The following is a 9,480-nucleotide window of genomic DNA, read 5'->3' on the forward strand; positions in this document are numbered from 1 at the left end:
GTAATGGGTCTGTTTAAGTCAAGAGTAAAAGAGAATTTACAACTGTGACTCAAACTAGCCGTTACATTGGCATACCTCATACAGTATTTTCAAAGATAATGGGAACAGGGGATGTAGGGTAACATATAGAGGTAGAATGAGGTTGTTTAATTCTCCCCATGCCCCCCTCCTTCTCCTCCTCCTTTTACAAATGCTGCTTCTCTGAGTTCCAATAAGATGGGAGATCTAGATGGAAGGGTGGCCAGAAGGAAGGAAGGATTTCCTACTTCCAACCCTTGTTCACTTGCTTGTCTGTTCCAGGCTAGATTTCATTGGAGTAGCTAAGGCTGTTTGTTCAGAACCCTGAATGTGGTCTACTTGACATTCTACTAGGTGTGCTATATGACATATTTCTAAGTACATGAATGTACATGTGTGTATGCATGTGTACACATGTATGTGCTTTGAAGAAATCAAGCACTAATGTGAAGTGACTTCATAGTTTTTGGTCTGGGAAGATACGATTCATTGCATCTTATTCTGTTTCTTCACCAACTATTATGAAATCATGATGCTTCAGAGCTGTGGAAAATACTATCCACACAATACATACACATAACAAGCTATTTCCTTTAATTGGAATGATGACCTAACTCCCAGTGAAAAACAGGAGGATTATATAAGTGGTGGGTGTTTTGTTTATGGTGTATGTCTGTGTGCAAAACTCATGGAAACTTATTTTTGTTCAGAAGATATTTGCCCTTTTCAAATAGACTTATCTGTGTTTAATTAAGAACAATGATTCAATATAATATGATGGTTTTAGTTTATACTTTCCTGACCCCATTTGGGTGCCAAGAAAGAAAGAAAATGATACATGTATAAAAGGCACAAGTAAGATACACACTAAGGATGTTGCACCATCAGTCCTGGGCCCAGAAAACACAGTAAAATCCCTTAAGCAGGAGCGGGGAATGTTTGGCCCTCCAGATGTTTTCAGCTTCAACTTTCAGAAGGCCAACTGGCATGACCAATGATGAAGAATTGAGGGAGTTGTAGTTCAAAACATTTGGAGAGCAAAACCTTTTCTACCCCATTGGTTAGTGCTTGTTCCCATGTCAATGGGGAAAAGAATATGCCCCAGGTTTCATTTGAACTTTGAAAGAGCTCTCTGAAGTTGGATAGAAGGGTTTAGCAACTTGGATAGTTCTTTACATTCAACATAAAATTTGGAGCAAATCCATCATTCCATTGACACATTGCCCTATACAGTTATGGTGTTATGATTCCACTAACTGCCACGGTTGCATCCTGTGGAATCCTAGCTTTGTAGTTTGAGGTGGCAATAGAGTTGCTCCCTGGATGAGAATTATAAATGCCTCTCCCTATACTTCAAATCCTGGGACTCCATAGGATGAAACCATGGCAGTTGAAGTGGAATCACAACACTATACTTGTGTAGTATGAAAAGGCCCATAGGAGGCATCACACCACTACTGTAATTAATCAAACCACTTTTTGAATGTGGACGACAGAGCAATCCTGTGGCTATGTTCACATTCCAAATATGAATCAGTCTGAATACTAAAAGTGTCAAAGCATCAGGCAACATACTAGAAAGTGTTAAAATGAATGTTCAACAGGCCTTTCTAAATGAAACACCTTTTCACTGTGGAAGCTTGAGAAATTGGATACTTCAGATTCTGCAAGTCATTTCATTTTATGATGGAACTTTTCTCTTTCAAAGAGATTCCAAATGCATTAATTTTAGGATTAGATAGTATGTTGAGATACTGAATGTATGATTCTACATTGCCCGGCACAGCTTCTCCCCCTTCTTACACATACAACCTCTGTCCCTCCTGCTGGTGAGCTTTCACAGAGATTTAGAGGCTGAGGAAGGACAGCAGGAGACAGCCAGGCAGCATCCAGTTGTCCTTCTGCAGGTTGACACATCTTATGAAACCTCCAGAGGATCCTTGGGAGGTCCAGAAGAATATTTTCTTCATAATGACACTGGCTGCAGAAAGGCAGCTGAATGCTCCACTGCTGCCCTCCTGCTCAGTCTTCTGTTAGCTACTAAATAGCTTGGGAGCCAGTTACATGGGAAGGTATTTATTATGCAAAAGAGATACTGGTTTCCTCCTAGTACAATCACAACAATGTATGCAGAGTAATGCTGGTATAATATGACATTGTAGCCTCAGTCCTGTTTCTAATCCCAAGAAGAACAAGCGTCATACTGATTCAATGAGTTGACTCTAGTTGAGCCTACGAACAGAATTCAGGTCCATGTCAGTTCATGTCACTAAAAGATGCCCATCAAAAAGTGTATAAATGTGTATTGTGTAAGAAACTGAGTCTGTAAAGGTCGGCTGGAATCCTCTGTGCATACATTGCTATGTAACCATGGATGTTACACAGTGAATCCTAGGCCAAGCCGCCTCCTATCCCCATTTACTGGACAGCAGCCACTGCAATTGATATGGGGCTGTTCCCCTCTTCCTTGGCAAATAGCTGACTAACATTTCCACCTATATCCAGGGGTAGCCATTCTGGCTATATAGTAAAGTACAATAACATCCAAAATCCACCAAACAGAAATAACTGTATTGGAGCAACCAAAAATGTATAATATATATGTTGCAAGCTTTCAAAGCTCCACTGGCGTCTTTCTCAGGCCCAATAAATTTATTGTTGCTTGGTGGATTTTGAATGTACACTCCCACCTATGTACATGGAGCAAACCATCCCTGTCACAATCCCCACTTGCAGCGGTGATTATTCACATGGGGGTGGTAAGTGGGGATGGGGGAGCAGCCTTGGGCCAGGGTTCATTTTGAAACTGTGTAACTTCTCATTTAAAAACAAATGAAAATCAAAGCATTTTTTGCTTTTTAAATTCAATTTTGGGAGGTGGTTGGCCTAGGGACATACCTTGTTTTAGCTGGGCTTGTGCTTCCCCAGATGTGCTGTTCTTCCATGTTGAGATGGATTTTGTTGTTGCTCTGATGAGTCTTAGGACCTGCAAAACAGCCTTCAGAGTGAGGGCAGCACACAGCATGAAGACAACACGTTTCTTGCCGCTGCCATGTTTTTCCGACAGCACATTTTATTTCTAACATTTCATCTGAATCTGCAACTGGCATCTTCAGAGAAATCTTGCAGCATTTTTGAGACTAACTAAAATAAAGAATATGGAAGCATGAGCTTTCATAGACTTAAGTCTACTTCCTCAGATGCATTTGGTGTTCTGTAAGTTTCTTAAGTATGTATAAAGTTTGCTTGAGCATGCAGTTCTATTTGTTTGGCTGATGTATAATGGCTGTATTCTGTGGATTATTATGAAAGTAGAATTTCACATGATATCTGTTCACATCATCATGCATTGCACATTCATTGCATAGTTGCATGTGATTACATATTAAAGTGAAATATCCATTTGGTTGTGCAACGTTACAATTCTGCAACCAGATGTCACAGCACAACTCAGGCATGATTTCATAAGTGTAAAGTTATGTTTAATCTCATGCATGCAAGATTGTGGCCCATATTTAATGACTTACAAACAAGCCAGGATATATTACTATGGCAAGCTGACTCAGTATCCTGGCTTGTTCAAAAGCTATTTGCTACAGTTTCCAGGTTCAGACATAATGAAAGCCCATAGTTAAATTAAGACATCTTGGTATGTGTTCTGGCTGCTGCTTGCTCATCTTGGTTCTAGATAGTATCATCTATTCTTTTTCGGGGAAGACTTGCCTTAAAGGATTTGCAGAGGGGATGGTTGAAGAGTAGGATACACATAGAAATGGTGGAGCTACAGGGAAGTCAAATAATCAAGGCGCACACATAAACACACTGTCAAGATAACAAATGACATCACTAAGATAGAACTTGGGGCCCTACTAAGCAAAGAATCCTTAGTCAGCAGTGGCATGCTGTGGCAATACTGTATTATTTTAACCCAATTTACTGCATGATATGAAATTAAGACTACTTTTTAGAGGTTTATATTCTCAAAAATAACACGAACCTAGTTTACATTAACTGCAGGTAGACAAAGAAAGAAGCAGAAGCAGCTGTGTTTCAGTCTACAGAGAAATGTGACCCGCAGTGATTAATAAAATCCTTTAAGGAGGATCTAGTTCCAGAATCAGCAGCTGATTTTGTATTAATTCAGAATTTTAAGCATGCAGATTAGCTGGGACCCTAACATGTGATGTGGATCAGGACCTTTGAACCTGTAATATATGTTATCAGACAGTGTAATATATATTATGTAAAGTATTACCAAACAGTGATCCTTATTCTGGCATTTCTGTGTGGCAGTACATTTAACAAATGCTGAAAGGACTGAGATCCAGCATGGGACTGCAGTATTAATGCATTTGTGTGAGAGTCAAAGTCTAAAAGATATCCAGAATTAGTAAGAGAGGTGTCCAGTGACTCCGCGGACTCAGTTATAATGGATCATTTTGAGTTTGTAAATACCAATGAAGTGGACAAACTCCTTGGAAGTGTAAAGAGGATGACGTGCTCTCTCAATCCTTGCCCATCATGGCTGACGGTTGAGGAGGGGATGTAATAAAAACTTTATTACATCTCATAATTAACACATCCCTTAAAGATGCTGTTTAACATGTACATGAAACCATTGGGAGAGATCATCCGGAGACATGGGGAGCAGTGTTATCAGTCCTCTGATGACACCCAAATCTACTTCTCTATGTCTCTGACTGATGCAGTGACTAAGAATAGCATCTCTCCTCTGGATGTCTGTCTTAAGTCGGTAATGGGCTGGATGAGGGAAAACAAACTCAAGCTGATTCCAGAGAAAACGGAGGTGCTTGTGATAGATTCCCCAAATCCAGGGGTGGAGATCTGTCCACCAGTCCTGGACAGGGTCACACTTCCCCTAAAGGAAGAAGTTCACAGTTTTGGGGTACTTCTGGATCCACCTCTACAGTTATCATCTCAAGTAGATGCAATGGCCAGAAGTGCCTGGTATCAACTTTGGTTGATATGCCATCTGTGTCCCTACCTGGACTGAAAGGACCTTGAAGCAGTGGTACTTGCACTGGTAATCTCTTGTCTTGATTTCTATAATGCGCATTAGGCTACCTTTGTACCAAGTTTGGAAACTTCAATTGGTGCAAAATGCGGCAATCAGACTGGTCACCGGAACACCTAGGTCAGACCACATAACACCAGTACTAAAATTGCTTCACTGGCTGCCGATTAGTTTCCGGGCACAGTACAAAGTGTTGGTTATTACCTTTAAAGCCCTACATGGCTTGGGCCCAGTTACTTGAAGGAACACCTCTCCCTACACAATCTGCCCCACATTTCAGAACAAGTGGGAAGAACCTATTGCATTATCCAAAGACTAGACTAAGATCAACTTCCCACAGGGCATTTACTGCTATGGCTCCCAAATTGTGGAATGGCTTGCCGGAGGAGATCTGTCTTATTACCACTTTAGATGCTTTCAAGAAGGCACTCAAGATGGATCTCTTCCAGTGAGCCTATCCCCCTGATCTGCTATAACAATTATAAGAAGACACTTCATATTGAGCATGTATTGGAAGTTAGATGTTGATATGGAAGTTTTATAGGACCGATCTATTGTTGTGTTTTTTGAATTTTATGTCATATAAATGAATTTTAACTGAATTGTAATTTTAAATTTACTGTTTGACTCCTGCCTCAATCCGCAGGGAGAGGTGGGAAATATATCAATAAAATTATTATTATTATTATTATTATTATTATTATTATTATTATTATTATTATTTAATCCTATAAATATGCCCATTTCATCAGTCTTATTTTGGTCTCGGTTGAGTTCAGACAACCACTCTGTTGATTTTTTTCCTTTACTCCTCAGCACATGCAGGCCAATCGAGGTCCAGACTATGTGCTGAGCCAGATTAATTCATTACTTCCCCTGACTGGAGTTCCATCCCTGAACCTGGTAAAGTATCACCTTCTGCTATTCTGAATGTCTTTTCTTGGAGCCCTGGTGGCAAAGTGATTAAATGACTGTACTGCAGTCACTCACTCACAAATCACAAAGTTGTGAGTTCAATACCAGCCAAGGGCTTAGAGTCAACTCGCCTTGCATCCTTCCATAGGTCACTAAAATGAGTACCCAGCTGGTTGGGGGCAATTAGCTTACACTTTGTAAATTGCTTAGGGAGTGCTTAAATGCACTGATAAATGATATAGAAATGTACTTGCTATTGCTATTGCTAAATCCTCCAATCTGCTCTCCGTTACTGCCTTTACATCATTAGTTCTTGTATATGTGTGTGAGTGCATGTACTAAATAAAACTAAACTAAATTGGAATCTGCAGTCTGAAGTTCTTTGGTTTGGAACCATTATACATAGTCTAGAACCCAGCTTTTAAAAAGTTGCCTGAAGCCCTCTCAGTGCTTCCCATTGAGCTAAATTCATTCCCCCACTGAATACAATTGTGGGTGCCCTACTGGGACCTTTGCATTTTGGGTAATAATGTCATCCCAATGTTTCCATACAATCTGGTGACTTGTAAAAGATATGCTTCCCAATATGCCTCCCAAATTTCATTTTTAAAAAATATTTCGGAAATTATCTCATAGACCCAATGCCTTCTTTTTGTTGGTTGTCTAATCAGATCTTGGTAGGAAGCCATTCCATGTAGCTAGTTAGTTTTCATTCCACTTGTATTGTAAGGCAACAACATTACTCCCCGAATGCAGACTAGAGTAGATCCAAGATCTAGAGCAGTAGTGGGCAAAGGTGGCTTGTGGCTTGTATGTGGCTACAGGGGTGCTTTTGTGGTCCCCAAGCCACAACTATTGCTCCATAAAATATCCATATGCACTCTAGTGGGTGTGGAGGACATTTATATCACATTTGGAGCCCCCCATTAACGTGGTTCTTCAGAGGGATTTGTGCAACCAACAGAACATTACTTTTTTAAAATATTGTTTCAAGCAAGTCCTAAAGCAGCTCTTGTTCCCCTCTTCTTTTAAACTTTGTTTTAAAAATCCTAACTGATCAATGGGGCTTCAATCACTGTATAAATAGATTTAAAACTTTATTTTACTTTATTTTAATTTTAAAGCTTACTTACACTTTTGTTTTTTTTCAGGTCTTTTCCAGTTAAAACTAATGAACTATCTGTTATGCTAATTGCTATGTTTTTAGGCTACTAACTGGGAGCTTAAAAAAAAATCATTATACTGTATTAGGGATAGCTAAGTGGTGACCTGAAGCAACTCTGCCTGGTCCTGGTAGGCCTGTGAGATTCCTGAGAATGCAGATGTTGTTAAAATCAACAGGAAATCTGCCCTATTGGGAAAGATTTATTGTTTTGACCCCAAATGACACACTATCCTAGAGATCCATTATTGTATCCTCAGACACATTTGTTTTCCCATTAAGCCACATGCACAAGGGCACCATGGTTTATTCAATTCAAGTCAGGGCAATTGCAAAATGGTATGTTTAAATGTCTTTGGCACCCACATGATTTGCCAACCTAAATTATTCTCTGACGCTCAGAATTATAATTGCCAGATTCCTTAGAAGGCAGTCTTGGTTTTAAAAAGCCATAACTTGCCCTCTTAGGACAAATCTTGTGTATAACTTTATTGTGATGATGGGAGAAAAGAGAAATTATGGCCACAGAGAATCTACACAAATTCAACTTAGACAATGAAGAAACAGAAATAGTAAAAGAGTTCTCATACTGTACCTGCAATCAAAAATTGATAGAAATGGGGACCGCAGCAAGAAAATCAGAAGAAGATAAAGATGCAACTCAGCACAAAAGTTACAATCATACAAGCCATTGTATTCCCTATTACCATTTATGGATGTGAGATCTGGACAGTTAAGAAACAAGATAGGAAGAAAATCAATTCATTTGAAATGTGGTGCTGGAGAAGAGTGCTGAGGATTCCATGGACAAATAAATGAGTCTTAGAGCAGATCAAGCCAGAAATCTCTCTGAAAGCCAAGATTACAAAACATAGGCTGTCATATTTCAGACACATCATGAGAAGGTACGACTCACTGAAAAAACCAATAATGGTAGGAAAGGTGGAGGGAAGTAGAAAGAGAGGAAGGCCACATGCTAAATGGATGGACTCTTTTAAGGAGGTCATGAATATGAATGTACAGCAACTAAGCAGAGCAGTGGAGGATAGAGGGGTCTTGGAGACGTCTCATGCACAGGGTTGCCCTGGGTCGAGATTTACTTGAGGCAGTTAACAACAAAAAAGATGCATTTAGAGATAATAAAGTTGTTTCAATATGTTCTTACAATTAAATCTTAGTAATTCAGTCTTCAGTTCCTTAGGTAGGACTGATCTTGTTAAATTTATTTACTTACCTGATTAAAATTATTTTGGGCTGGCTTTATAGATAGAGTCCTCCCAAAGCTATGCAGAGTTTGGGTTCTTGTAATTAAGAGAAATACAATACAAGAACTTGAAAAGTAAAGATAAATGTATTCCTGTCATGTAAGGATTTTCAACCAGGAGGCTCCAGGACTTTGTTCTCTCACAGTCAGTTATCTCTTTTCATTGATTGTCCAGACTGCTTGTCTCCAAATGTTGTTAAAATCAACAGGAAATCTGTCCTGTCTAGGAAGAATTATTGTTTCCACCTCCACTACCCCATGGATAGGACCAAGGATACCTTTATGTATGTGTCTGGAGGATGAGTGAGGAAACCTTCAGCATCCCAGAAAGCGGGGGAAACTAAGAGCTCGAATTATCCCATGAGAAGTAACAGAAAGTTTAGTGATGGAACAGCTGTGTTCTCGCTCTCTTATTTTCACACTCTACAACAGAGATAAAGTCAAGTACATTTAATTTGTACTGAGGAAGGTTTCAAAACTTGGAAATTATTATGATCATTTATCTATGGTGCTTTATGTATTTGTTATTGTTATGTTTATTGTGTTATTGTTACGTTGTGTGCTATGTTTAGTATGGAGTATTTATGTTGATGTTTATATGTGATTTCTGTTTCTAATATTTGTATAATACAATTAATTTTAAAAAATGTTTTATTGAGGATAAAAAACAAAACAAAAACAAAACTAGGGAATTATTGGGAGCCCTGCTATGCAGACAGTGGAATATTTGCTCATCTGATGAGGCAAATGGTTATGTAGATGCTCTATTCTGTTTTATTATATGTATATTCTTTTTTCCTGTAAAATTTTGAAGATAGTGCCTTCATAGAGGCAGTAGGGGAGGGGAGAATTGGAGTCAGAGTCAAAGGCTTTGTCTGCATGGATCAGGATACTCTGGGAGCAGCCTGGAGAATCCTGACCCCCATGGCTTTCCCGAGCTCCCCGCATTACCTGGCCCTCCATTTTCATGCTGAGGCAAGCGTCTGCATGAGTACCCCACTGAGCCACCCAGCAGGTCTGCCACCAGTGCAGATCACTTGCTTCTGAGGTCAGGTATATTTTTAAAAAGCATTGTAAGGGCGTTAT

General features: G+C 39.4%; 1 long non-coding RNA gene across 1 annotated transcript in view; it reads right to left on the reverse strand.

Annotated features, from left to right (window-relative positions):
* The window catches only part of LOC121924763, an 18,375-nt gene extending 15,367 nt beyond the window's left edge, over positions 1 to 3,008 (reverse strand). Inside the window, exon 1 of the long non-coding RNA XR_006102715.1 lies at positions 2,917 to 3,008. This is a non-coding gene — a long non-coding RNA (uncharacterized LOC121924763). The remainder of the gene's footprint in view (positions 1 to 2,916) is intronic.
* Between the last annotated feature and the right edge of the window lie 6,472 nt (positions 3,009 to 9,480).

This window comes from Sceloporus undulatus, chromosome 3 (genome assembly GCF_019175285.1).
Source record: "Sceloporus undulatus isolate JIND9_A2432 ecotype Alabama chromosome 3, SceUnd_v1.1, whole genome shotgun sequence".
Lineage (NCBI taxonomy): Eukaryota > Metazoa > Chordata > Lepidosauria > Squamata > Phrynosomatidae > Sceloporus > Sceloporus undulatus.